The sequence below is a fragment of the Paroedura picta genome, chromosome 4 (genome assembly GCF_049243985.1).
Source record: "Paroedura picta isolate Pp20150507F chromosome 4, Ppicta_v3.0, whole genome shotgun sequence".
NCBI classification, from domain to species: domain Eukaryota; kingdom Metazoa; phylum Chordata; class Lepidosauria; order Squamata; family Gekkonidae; genus Paroedura; species Paroedura picta.
This window is the reverse complement of record NC_135372.1, coordinates 69,104,487-69,118,346: the sequence shown is the minus strand read 5'-3', so window position 1 is coordinate 69,118,346 and position 13,860 is coordinate 69,104,487. Positions and strand designations below refer to the sequence as shown.

The following is a 13,860-nucleotide window of genomic DNA, read 5'->3' as shown; positions in this document are numbered from 1 at the left end:
GCACCACAGTTCACAAGCCTCAATTCTTTGACGCTCAGCCTTCCCTATGGTCCAACTTTCACAGCCATAGATTGCAACTGGGAATACCATAGCCTTGACTAAACGCACTTTTGTTGGCAGGGTGATGTCTCTGCTTTTTAGGATGCTGTCTAGATTTGCCATAACTTTCCTCCACCGGAGCAAGCGTCTTTTAATTTCTTTGCTGCAGTCCCCATGTGCAGTGATCTTGGAGCCCAGGAAAATAAAATCTATCTCCATTTCTTCCCCATCTATTTTCCAGGAATTGAGAAGACCAGATGCCATGATCTTTGTTTTCTTGATGTTGAGTTTCAAGCCAATTTTTGCACTCTCCTCCTTCACCCGCATCAACAGCCTCTTTAGTTACTCTTCACTTTCTGCCATTAGAGTGGTATCATCTGCATATCTGAGGTTGTTGATATTTCTCCCTGCAATCTTGATCCCAATTTGTGACTCCTCTAATCCCGCATTTCTCATGATGTGCTCTGCATACAAGTTAAATAGGCAAGGCGACAGTATACAGCCTTGCCGAACTCCTTTCTCAATTTTGAACCAATCAGTGATTCCATGTTCAGTTCTCACTGTTGCTTCTTGACTTGCATATAAGTTTCTCAAGAAACAAATAAGATGCTCTGGTATTCCCATCTCTTTAAGAACTTGCCACAATTTGTTGTGCTCCACACAATCAAAGGCTTTAGCATAGTCAATGAAGCAGAAGTTCTTCTGGAACTCCCTAGCTTTCACTACAACTAGAAGGTAGCTAATTTAACCCCCATTTTTTAAAAAGGTTCCTGAGGAGATCCAGAAAATTACAGCCCGGTACGTCTAACATCGATTTCAGGTAAGCTAGTGGAATACTTATCAAAAATAGAATCTGTCCTGGAGGGACGGAGACATGGCACTTGGATAGCTCGAATACTTCGAGCTCCTGTTCCACTGAGGGGTCAATCGCAGCTGCGATTGACAGAAGCGGGTTTTGGGTACGCTAACCCACCCACTATCTACCCAGGAATTTCTTGTGAATTTCTGGGACTGCAGGATCAAAAGCTCAGTGTGAACAGGGTCTTGAAAGTGCCATCGCCATCTTAAAGCTTTTCTCATTTTTTTCAACTCTACATTTTAATCTACAAAGCTCTTTATTTTAATCTACAAAGCTAATTGGATATCCCCCTGCAAGACTCTTCAACTCACCATAACTCCGGAGTGAAAACAACTGGCAGATATCAGATCGAGCCTACAAACAGTGAGTGGGGTTTTCCCCCAACACTCCTTCCCCTCAGAACAAACTCCTGGCATTGAAAGCTGCTTTTTCCAATTTAAGCAAGCCAGAGTAACAGGAAGACAAGGGAGAGGAGGCAGAAAAGGGGCTAACATAATTAGAGCATCCCCTCGCCACTGTTTATAATCTGGAGATTGGAATACAGATATAAGGGCCACGCGAGAGCTTCTTGCCAGAATGAGAGCCTGGGCTTGGGAAAGCTTCAATATGTCATCAAAGCAATGGGCTGACATCTGGTGAAGAAAATAGTTTCAGTTTCCCACTGACAGCTTCAGTGATCAGAGTAAGAGCCGTGAATGGGACGATCCCACTTACAAGCCTAAAACATGTCTATGTTAAAAAGAATGGCTCATCTAATAGAGAAACAAACTCAAGATTTGAAAACATTTACAGAAGGATTGCTTAAGAATATTTTCAAGGAGATCCAAGACGGCGAGGAAGAAGTTTTTAACTGGAATGATGGATCAATAACAGTGGTTGATGATAGCTCTAAACAAGGTGGAAAACAATCAGCAGAAGAGAAATCTGAAATTTTGGAGATGGAAAAGGGGATGTCGGAGCCTTGCAGCCTAGATAAGGACACCCTTCTTTAAAAGACATACAGCCATTTCAAAGCAACAGTACACAAGAATCAACCAAAAGATACATGGATCTCCTTTGAAAGTAATCGATTTAAAGGAGCTTTTCGGGAAAAAAATTGTATTGATATTGGAGTCCAGGAGGTGCAACTGCCCCAAGATTCATCGATGAATACTCTGCGGGAAAGAGTACAACTGCACTTTCTACGCCAAAGGCTAACTGGACAGAATATAAGTCTATGGGAACAACAAAACGCAGCAAGCCTCGATATGAGACCCCCTTAAGAAGACCGGGGAAGGTAAAGAAAAAGCAATGTTTGATGTTTTTTTTAAATTATTTTTTACTTTTCTTTTGTATGACCCATTATGCACGGGGGTTTTAGCTCGCATTTGGGGTGGAATGGCGGCGACTAAAATCACAGATAATGCATGGTGTCGGCCGCAACTGGCTGCAGATTTGATGCACGCCGCCGAAAAAGCCGCGTTAGCAGAACGCAGAAGAAACCACAGCTTCCGGGTGACCGGGGCGCAACCAGAAGCGGCGCCGGGATCGCCGCGTGCATAATCGGTTACTCTGGGTTTTGCCACCGTTGCGTCCCGTCCTGTGCATAACCGGTTTGCTTCGCTTCTTCCCCCTCCATGTTTTCCATGTGACCCAAAATCGCCGTTTCGGCGGCCGTGCATAATGGGCCTATAAGGCAATATAATCGTAAGTGCTGGAAATGTTATGATAAAATGGGGTTTTTTCCCCTTTCTTTCTTCTTTATTAGTGTATTGTTATAGGGCCAAAGTTCATATTGTTCTGCAAAAAAGGTTTAATGTTAAGCATTTAATTCAAATCTGAAAATATGGTGTTGAATATCTGTCAGGATGGCTCTTAGAATGTGTCAAATATAAAATGTTTTATAGATCTATGTGACACTAAAAGTGACTGTTAAAATTACTAAAAACTACATTAACAAACGTTGGAAATGTGGTAACAAAGTAGGCTTCTTTTCTTAAATGTGGCAGAAATGTGAAAAAGCTTATAAGTTTTGGGCAAAAGTTTATACCATTGTGTAGCTAATGTGGGGTCTTAGATTTCTTTGTAAGCTGAATCTGTATTAAGGGAAAGGAGAAGCAATGATTGAAATCTTCTCGTTATTATTATTATTTTTGACACTTTCAAGGCAATATAACTGTAAGTGCTGGAAATGTTATGAAAAAGTGGGGCTTTTCCCATTTTTTTTCTTTTTTATTAGTGTATTGTTATAGGGCCAAAGCTCATACCGTTTTACAAGAAATGTTCAATGTCAAGCATTTAATTTAAATCTGGAAATAGTTGTCAGGATGGCTCTTAGACTGTGTCAAGAAGTTAACGTGGGGTCGTAGATCATAGAATCATAGAATCATAGAGTTGGAAGGGGCCATACAGGCCATCTAGTCCAACCCCCTGCTTAACGCAGGATTAGCCCTAAGCATCCTAAAGCATCCAAGAAAAGTGTGTATCCAACCTTTGCTTGAAGACTGCCAGTGAGGGGGAGCTCACCACCTCCTTAGGCAGCCTATTCCACTGCTGAACTACTCTGACTGTGAAAAACTTTTTCCTGATATCTAGCCTATATCGTTGTACTTGAAGTTTAAACCCATTACTGCGTGTCCTCTCCTCAGCAGCCAACAGAAACAGCATCCTGCCCTCCTCCAAGTGACAACCTTTCAAATACTTAAAGAGGGCTATCATGTCCCCTCTCAACCTCCTTTTCTCCAGGCTGAGCATTCCCAAGTCCCTCAACCTATCTTCATAGGGCTTGGTCCCTTGGCCCCAGATCATTTTCGTCGCTCTCCTCTGTACCCTTTCAATTTTATCTACGTCCTTCTTGAAGTGAGGCCTCCAGAACTGCACACAGTACTCCAAGTGTGGTCTGACCAGTGCCGTATACAATGGGACTATGACATCTTGTGATTTTGAGGTGATGCCTCTATTGATACAGCCCAAAATGGCATTTGCCTTTTTTACCGCTGCATCACACTGCCTGCTCATGTTTAGTTTACAATCCACAAGTACCCCAAGGTCTCGTTCACACACAGTGTTACCTAGAAGCGTATCCCCCATCCAGTAGGCATGCTTTTCATTTTTTTGGCCCAGATGCAAAACTTTACACTTATCTTTATTAAATTGCATCTTGTTCTCATTAGCCCATTTTTCCATTGTGTTCAGATCTCGTTGAACTCTGTCTCTATCTTCCGGAGTATTTGCCAGTCCTCCCAATTTGGTGTCATCTGCAAACTTGATGAGTAGTCCCTCCACCCCCTCATCTAGATCATTAATAAATATGTTAAAAAGTACCGGGCCAAGCACCGAGCCCTGAGGTACCGCGTTACTCACCTCTCTCCAGTCTGATGAAACACCATTGACAACAACTCTTTGAGTGCGGTTCTCTAACCAATTCCTTATCCACCTGACTATCTGAAAATCCAGATTGCAGTCCTTCAATTTATCCATCAGAACATCATGGGGATCCATTTCAAAGGCTTTACTAAAATCCAAGTAAATGACATCAACCGAATTTCCCCGATCCAGCAAACCTGTTACTTGGTCAAAAAAGGAAACCAGGTTGGTCTGCCAGGACCTGTTGGAGACAAATCCATGCTGACTTCCTTGGATCACCAAATTGTCCTCCAGATGTTTGCAGATCGCTCCCTTTAATATCTGCTCCATTATCTTCCCCACAACAGAGGTCAGACTCACTGGTCTGTAGTTTCCCGGGTCATCCTTCCTCCCTTTTTTGAAGATTGGAATAACATTTGCTCTCTTCCAGTCCTCCGGGACATCTCCAGTCCTTAAAGAGGTTCCGAAGATGATGGACAAGGGCTGTGCAAGTTCTCTGGAAAGTTCTTTGAGTACTCTCGGGTGCATTTCATCCGGACCAGGGGATTTGAATTCATCCAGTGCAGCTAAATGCCTCTCGACAACCTCTCTATCCATGTTAACCTGCCACCCAGACACTGTCCTTTGGCTATGGCCATCTCTAGATGTGCCTAAACACTTTGACCTGTGGGAAAAAACAGATGTAAAATAGGCACTAAGCCTTTCTGTTTTCTCTGCATCTTCTGTTAGAGTTTATCCATCCGCACCCAACAGTGGGCCTATTGCCTCCTTTACTTTACGTTTGCTCCTCACATAACTGAAAAATCTTTTCTTGTTACAATGGGCTTTCCTGGCCAATCTTAGCTCACTCTCAGCTTTGGCCTTTCTTATGATTGATCTACAGTGCCTAGTAACCTGTAGGTACTCTTCTTTAGAGCTCTGTCCTTCCCTCCATTTCCTGAACATTTCGCTTTTCTTTCTTAGTTCCTCTTGAAGTTCTCTGTTCATCCAAATAGGCTTCTTAGAGCTCCTGCAGTGTTTTCGTCTTTTTGGAATAGTCATTGATTGAGCATGCAATAGCTCTTGTTTGAGTAGCGCCCACCCTTCACATACTCCCTTCCCTTCCAGCATTCTCGTCCATGGTATGACGCTCATCATGTCTCTGAGTTTATTAAAGATTGCCCTACGAAAATCCAACATCCGCGTCTGGCTACAAGATTCCTTGGCTCCCCATCTCAAAAGGAATTCTATGAGGACATGGTCACTTCCCTCTAGGGTCCCCACCTCCTTCACCTCATCCACCAACTCTTGCCTGTTGGTCAGTATTAAGTCCAATATGGCTGAACCTCTTGTGGGTTCATCTACCATTTGATAAATGAAATTGTCAGCCAGGCAGGTCAGAAACTTGCATGACTGAGGACGCTTCACAGAGTTTGTTTCCCAGCACACATCTGGGAAATTGAAGAAATTGATGTGATGCCCCTGTTGATACAGCCCAAAATGGCATTTGCCTTTTTTACCGCTGCATCACACTGCCTGCTCATGTTTAGTTTACAATCCACAAGTACTCCAAGGTCTCGTTCACACACAGTGTTACCTAGAAGCGTATCCCCCATCCAGTAGGCATGCTTTTCATTTTTCTGACCCAGATGCAGAACTTTACACTTATCTTTATTAAATTGCATCTTGTTCTCATTTGCCCATTTTTCCATTGTGTTCAGATCTTCTAAGAAAGCTGAATTTGTATTATTAAATACATCTCCGCAGTGCCTCCCAGCCTAAACTTAAAGCTTAACTAAAAGGAGACATCTAGTTGGTTTAAGTATAACAAATTAAGACCATATTTTACTGTTCTTTGTAAGTTCATACCATTATGTAGTTAATGTGGGGTCTTATATTTCCTATGTAAGCTGAATCTGTATTATTAAATATATTTCCGCAGTGCCTCCCAGTCTAAACTTAAAGCATAACCAAAAGGAGGCGCTTAATGGAGGGGGTGTAAATGTAACAAATGAAGACTATATTTTACCATTCTTTGTATCAACAAAGCTGAATCTATGTTACTAAGTATACCTCCGCAGTGCCTTCCAACTCATACCCAAAGTTTATTCATCTATGCGAAGACGGCAGCAAAACTAGTACTGGCCAAGAAATGTAAAACAAAGAACTACCTTCGATAGAAGACTGGTTGAACAAACTAGCGGACTTTGCTAAGATGGCCAAACTGACACTGATAGTTAATGGAAAAACAGAAGAGGCCTTTCAAGAACAATGGGGCCCTTATCTTAATTACTTAAGGAAATAATTTAAAAGGGGACTGAAACGGGGAATTAAGTGTATCAAATGAAGAGCATAACCTATCTTTCTTTGTATTAATAATGTAGACTATTCGTACTGTTTTATCTTTAGCTTTGGAAAATAAAATAAAAATTTTGAGGGGAAAAAATAGAATCAGTAGGCACATTGTTGAACAAAAGGAAGAATCAGCATGAATTCTGTAAGGTACCATGTTGAGGAGTGAACAAACATGGACAATGGTGACCCAGTAGATGTATTTATCTAGACTTCCAAAAAGCTTCTGATAAAGCTCCTCATCGGAGACACCAAAGTACACTCAGCAGTCATGGATCAAGAAGACAAGTACTCTTATGCACTAAAAACAGGAAACAGAGAATGAGTACAAATGGGCAATTTTCCCAGTAAATGGTATTAAGCGGTGGGATACTATAGTTTTTTTTTAACTTTCCATTAAAGATTTGGAGTTGGGAGTAAGCAGTGCAATGAGTAACCTTGCAGGTAGTAAGAACCAGGGAATACTGTAATGGGTTCCAGAGATATCTGTCAAGGCTGGGAGAGTGTAGCAAATAAGATTCAACTCAGGCAAGTGCAAAGTAAATGTACATTGGAGCCAAATTTCCTAACTATTCACATATGTTGATGGGATCCAAACTGGTGGTAACTGACCAGAAGAGGGATCTTGTGGTCTTGGTAGTTAACTCAGTGTACAGCTCCAATTTAAAAAAAGCAAATGCTATGATGAGAAAAAAAGAGCTGTTTTTTATACCCTGCTTTTCAATCCTCAAAAACAAAAACCTTCCCGTTCCTCTCCCCACAACAGATACTGTCTGAGATAGGTGGAGTTGAGAGCTCTGTTATGTGAGAACAACCCTAAGATAACTGTGACAGGCCCGAGGTCACCCATCTAGCTACGTCGTCGTCGTCGTATTTCCTGCCTCTCCCAACAGGCTTGAGGCAGGTCACAACAACTAACCCCACCAAAATTCCTATTAAAACATCAACTACTAACATGGCAGCTAAAAATCCCATCCCTCCCCCATTATCAAAGAGGTGAAGAGGAAAAGATGGGGGGAGTAGCATGCACTCCGAATTCCGGATGGGGGAGCGAAGCCCCTGTTTCCCTGCAAGGCTCATAGCGGGTAACAGTAGTCTTACCCCCTTAAAATACCCATTAAAAGACTTTAATGGTGGAAAAACAATCTTATTCCCACTCCCCTCTACCAGAGCAGCAGGAAAGGAGGGAGTGATATAACTTCTCATCCCGGGGGGGGGGCATGGATCTCCTTCACTGACCCCAGCCTCAACCAAAAACCTGGTGGAAGAGCTTCATTTTACAGGCCCTATGGAAAGCTGGTAAATCCCGCAGGGCCCGGAGCTCACCCAGGAGCTCATTCCACCTTAGGGCTGGGAACGACCAATAAATTATCACCCACAGAGAATAAGACCCTGCGGGGGGCATAGAGCAACAGGCAGTCCCTCAGGTATGTGGGTCCCAACCCACATATGGCCTTGAAAGTTAAAACCAAAACCTTGTACCGGATCCGGGCAGCAATTGGCAGCCAATGCAGCTGCCTCAGCACCGGCTGGATGTGGGCCCTCCAAGATGTTCCAGTTAGGACCCTGGCAGCTGCATTTTGCACCAGCTGTAGTTTCCGGGTCAGGGACAAGGGTAGGCCTGCATAGAGCGAGTTACAGAAATCTATTCTGGAGGTGACTGTCGCATGGATCACTGTGGCCAAGTGGTCAGGGGACAGGTAGGGCGCTAGTAGCCGGGCCTGGCAAAGATAGAAAAATGCTTGGCCCGCTACTCTCTTGACCTGTGCCTCCATAGTTAGGGAGGCATCAATGGCATCAATGGTCACACCCAAATTCCTAGCTTGGGGCACAATGGTAAATTGCACCCCTGCTAGGGTGGATAAGCGCGCTACATGTGGAGGGGATGCATAATGATGGAGATTATTAGGAAGAGGGTTGAAAACAAATCAGTCAGTACCATAATGTTCCTTTGTAAATCTATGATGTGGCCTCATTTGGAATATTGTATGCAGTTCTGGCCACTATACCTCTAAAAAGTTATTATAGCATTGGAAAAGCTACAGAAAAGGGCAATTAAAATGATGATGGGGATGGAACACCTTCCCTATAAAGAACGATTAAAGAGGTTAAGGCTCGTTCGTGTGGAGAAATTATGATTGAAGGGTAACATTATAGAGGTTTACAAAATTATGCCTGGGATGGAGAAGTAAGTACTTTATTCCCTTTTTCACAATATAAAAATGCATGAGCACTGAATGAACCGAATGAGCAGACAAAAGGAAGTTCTTCACTCAAAGAGTAATTAACAGGTGGCATTCACTGCTACAGGAAGTATCAGCACCTACAAGCACAGACAGCTTCAAGAAGGGAATGGAGGAATTCAGGGAAAAATTGGAATACTTAAAATAAAAAGAATTAGAGTGGGGAGACAAACCAGGTAAATGGCTGGCGCAGAAATTAAGAGCGAAATCACAAAAACAAAGTATAAACAAGTTAAAATCGAAGGCAAAGAATACGGAACAGAACTTGAAATACAACAATGCCTAACAAAATGTTATCAACAGCTGTATCGGCAAGAAGAAAATCCAATGGATAATGCTGTCTTCTGCAGAAATATACCAATAAAACAATTTACGGATTATCATAGAAAAATCTTAAATCACAAGATAACAACTTAAGAAATACACAAAGCAATAAAATCAATTAAAGTCCAAAAAGTGCCAGGACCGGATGCCTTAACATCTACTTATTACAAAAAATTTGCACATCTGGTAACTCCAATATTGTTACAACTACTAAATGAAGTAATTGAGGGGAGAAATAAAAAACTACCGGAATCATGTAATCAAGCCTCCATTTCATTAATCCTCAAAGAGGGTGGAGACCGACTTCTGCCTAATTCATACAGGCCTATATCGCTGCTAAATAATGATTATAAAATCTTTACTAAAATATTGGCGGAAAGATTTAAAAAATGTATAGGGGAAGTGGTGAACCCAGATCAAACGGGCTTTATGCCCAAAAGATTAATGAGACATAATATAAAGTTTGTTTTGAGCGCAATGGATTTTGTCAAACAGAAAAAATTGCAGGTTGCATTTCTTTTTTTAGATGCGGAAAAAGCATTTGACAACGTTCTCTGGAATTTTTTAATGGAAACGTTGCAAAGAATGGACTGCGGATATATTTTTCTGAAATTGATTGCTAATATCTATTCACAGCAAGAAGCGAGAATCTTGGTAAAACGGCATGTTGACAGAAGACAGTATTGAAATTAAAAGAGGAACAAGTCAGGGCTGCCCATTGTCACCGTTACTGTTTAACTTAATATTGGAAATGTTAGCAACAAAAATACGTCTATCTGATGGCATAAAAGGGCTCAAAGTAGGAAACGAAGTCTTCAAAATAAAATGCTATCAACATAAGTTAATATCAACATAAGTTAATAGAACTGTAGTCACACGGGGGGAAAGGTGGGGATATATTTAAGTAAAAGCGTCTTTGAATATGCTATAAGAAATATGTTATATGATTACAGTAATCTGAATTATGAAATGTTATTATATGTATATATGTATATATATATTAATTTAAAAAATAATTTAAAAAATAAAAAGAAAGGAATGGATAAACATATGAAATGGAGGTCTACCAGTGACTATTAGCCACAATGTAGTGGTTCTCAACCTTCCTAATGCCGTGACCCTTTAATACAGTTCTTCATGTTGTGGTGACCCTCAACCATAAAATTATGCAAGTGTTCTTTCACAGTAATTGAACCAAAACTGACCAATGGTGTGAAGATCCATTGTTCATGATTGTATATAAATTGGTTTTTTATTGGTGTTTCTCAGTTCAGTTCTGCGTCTTGCCCCAACCATGGCGATCTCGCTCTTTTCCACTGCTCCAGGCAGACGAACGCTCTATCTTGATCTACCCCACAAGTCTGTTGTGTGGATGGCACCCCTCCCGGGGCCAAGCTGCTTCCCCTACCACAACCCCTGTGAAAGGGTTGTTCGACTCCCAAAGAGGTCCCATCACCCAGGCTGCGAACCACTGGTATAGACAGAACACTATATCTGAGGTAGTGATGGTCTACATTCTTGGTGCTTGTGGGGCCACAGTGGGAAAACTTCTGGAATTCTGGCCCCAACAGTGGACCTCCTGATGGCATCTGGGTTTCGTCAATGCATGACACAGAATGTTGAATTGGATGGGCCACTGGCCTGATCCAATATGGATTTTCTTATGTTCTTAAACATAGTAAATTTCTTGCTTATACTGCTTCATTACTACCTCTACATGATTGGGAACAGATGGGTGAGTTGAAGGCCCAGCTCTTCAAGTAAGGAGACTACTGTTTTTATTGCCATTGTATATGAAAATACAACAATGGAATTTGAGCTGGGAAAGGTCTGTGCTCTTCCTAATCTAGTTTATAAACCACTATGAACCACTCTTGAGTATATCTGTAAACTAGCACATGGCCCCTCATATTAAAAAAAATACAAAGAATAACTGAAGTAATTTTAATGCCATTTTCTTGAGCAACACTTAACACACCAGCTCTTCAGCCCATAATCTGTCCCTCTTAATAAAACAGTAAGGGGTGTTGGGGTGGGCTGAGTCTGGGATCAAAACTCCCGGATTGGCCCCTTGGCCCTGATTGGGCCCTCAGTAGGACAGACCAGAGTTCCATCCAGTCAGACCAGCCAGGGACAATCCGGAGACATTGCTGCCAGTCTGCTCCTGACCACCACAGGGAGAGGAGAACGGAGGCTTGGACAGGCTGTGCCAGCCCTTTTCGCCCCAAGGCTGTCCTAACTGTCATGTCCAACTGTAAATTGCCTCAGAACCCTGACAGAGCTGGCAGGAGGATGCAGAGTGCTCCCCCTCCCCCTCCCTTCAGGCCTGCTGCGAAGGAGCCTCTGACAGGCCCTGACTGAGGGGAGGAAAACGTTTCCAAGAGCAACGCAGGGGAGCCTGAGGGCATTCCTTTTGTGGGTGGGGAACTTTCCTCTTCTGCCAAACAGCTAGCTGACAGGGAGGCCTAGAAAAGCCCCTTCTCACTTAAAATACTGCTCTGGCCGGGGGTTAGACATAGCCAAGCCATGTGTCTTTCTTCTTTACAACTCTCTACAGATTTGAGGCCACTGCACAGCATTGTTCCACAAACGAAACAGTTTCTTTTGTCTCCTGTTTCATCTGTACAACAACCCTGTGCAGTAGGCCTCAAGTCTTTCAATTCAACAACAACCTGCGTGGGAGGCCTTCAGTGTTTCTTCTCTACCACAACCCTGTCCAAAGTAGCTCTTTCTGCCTGGGGAGCTGATCTTTATACTTTGCAGATGAGCTGTAATTCCAGGAGCTCTCCAGGCCCACCTGGAGGTTGGCTACCCCTGGGTTGGAAGTATTCCTGGAGGTTTGGAGGTGGGACTTCAAAATCGTACAATGCCTCAGAGTCCAGCCTTCAAATAAGCCATTTTTGCCTGCAGCTGGGAGTGGTGCAGGTGTGTCCCTCCTGGGCTATGGGCTATGGGCTATGGGCTATGGGCTATGGGCTATGGGCTATGGCCAGCCCTTACCAGCAACTGTTTGTATTCTGGGGTGCAGACAGGCAGACCAACATCAGTCCTGTGAGTCTGGAAAGTGCAGGAAGATCTAAATAAATATTTACAGCCTGAAACTGTAAATAGTGAACAAGTAAATGGCTGGAGAGTATGGGAACTGAAATGACTTTTTCAACCTTGTCCTGGCAAATAAAAAAAACAGTATAAAAAACCTTACTAAGGACAGGACTGCTGTGCCCCAAGAGTCTTTTAGGGTTGCCAGCTTCCATGTGAGACTCTCTACCCCACCTCCCTTGTGATGAGTCTGCTATAGGGAGAGGAAGGGAAGACAATTGGAAAATGCTTTGAGACACCTGAGGCCTGCTGGGTCATTGCGGCCCATTCCCAGTTCTCTCAGACCTCTCACAGCCCCACATACCTCACAGTTTGACTATTGTGGGTAGATGAATGGAAATGGTGTTTGTAAACCGCTTTGAGACTCCTTTGGGTAGTAAACAACAGGGTACAAAAATCCATTCTTCTTCTAAGGAGCAATCATGAAAGAAGCATGTGGCCACATAACATTTTATCAACAGTGAAAAAATGGAAAAGAAGAAACAGGGTGGACACCTGTGTACTGTGACTACCCCATGTGTATTAGGGCAGAGGGGCATTTTGGTGAATGTGGCCTAATTCACACAAGAAGGGAAATGACGCAAAACTGGGAGATATTGGTTGCCATGTAATCTTCCCCTAAGAAGAGTCTCCAGTCTGATTTTCCCTTCACATATCTGAAGACATGGCTCTGGAAAGCAAATCTGTAACCACTATGCCACAATTCCTAAAGGTCAGTCCTCTCCCACACTCAACGAACATTCCAAACCACAGGTTCTTGATACCCATATCTCCACACCCATGCCCTCATTTGCCACCACACCACCACAACCTCCCACACAACACATTCAATCCCATGCCCTTACAGACTGGACGACTCCTCCCTTCCACTGTCAAGCTTCTTGGAAACATTCTTGGAAACAATGGAAACAATGGGCTTTGCTCCTAGTTTATTTTATAAATGAACGGATCTTGCACTGCAACTGCCCAGGTGAAACATTTCCTGTACCACAGAGGAATCCGCCATTTGATAAAAACAAGTTAAAGTCCAAACTCTATTTAACTACCTGCTGAGAATAGAATCTTCTGCAGTCATAAACATAAGAACTGGGAGCAGAGTAACTTGCCCTTCCTTGAAAATGAATAGGAGAGAAATGAAATTGGAAGCTTCTCCAGCTCTACAGATTGCTCTTGACAGGTTAGATACCATCTCAGTACAAGCAGCTGACTAATCACTAGCTCTGTGCAATTTGGATAGACTCATAGCACGTAAATGATTGGAAGCTCAAGGGTTATAGTTGACTGGAAAACCTGATCAGTAGAGAGAACAGCATATTTTAGCATATTTATGAGGCTCAAGTCTCTTGATTCAGCTCATAAAATTATCCCAAATCTGGGTAACCACACAAGCTGATCTAGGTTACAAACTTGGAACAGCCATATCTATATCAACTATTGTATCTGCACAGCGCAGGCTAGTGGAGCTCTTCTGAGTGGGTGAAGGTCTGTTGGAATCTGGCCTGCAAAAGGAGATGGATTGCTCAGCAGCCTGCTGAGACAATTTTGTTCAACATTTTGCAGAGAAAATCTCTCACATTCATTCCACATTAGTGGAATGTGACAGAGTCAGATAGTGCCAGG

General features: G+C 42.8%; 1 protein-coding gene across 3 annotated transcripts in view; it reads right to left on the bottom strand.

The window, feature by feature from the left end:
• Positions 1-13,860, bottom strand: part of SLC44A5 (solute carrier family 44 member 5) — a 223,836-nt gene that overhangs the window by 156,713 nt on the left and 53,263 nt on the right. The window lies entirely within an intron of this gene.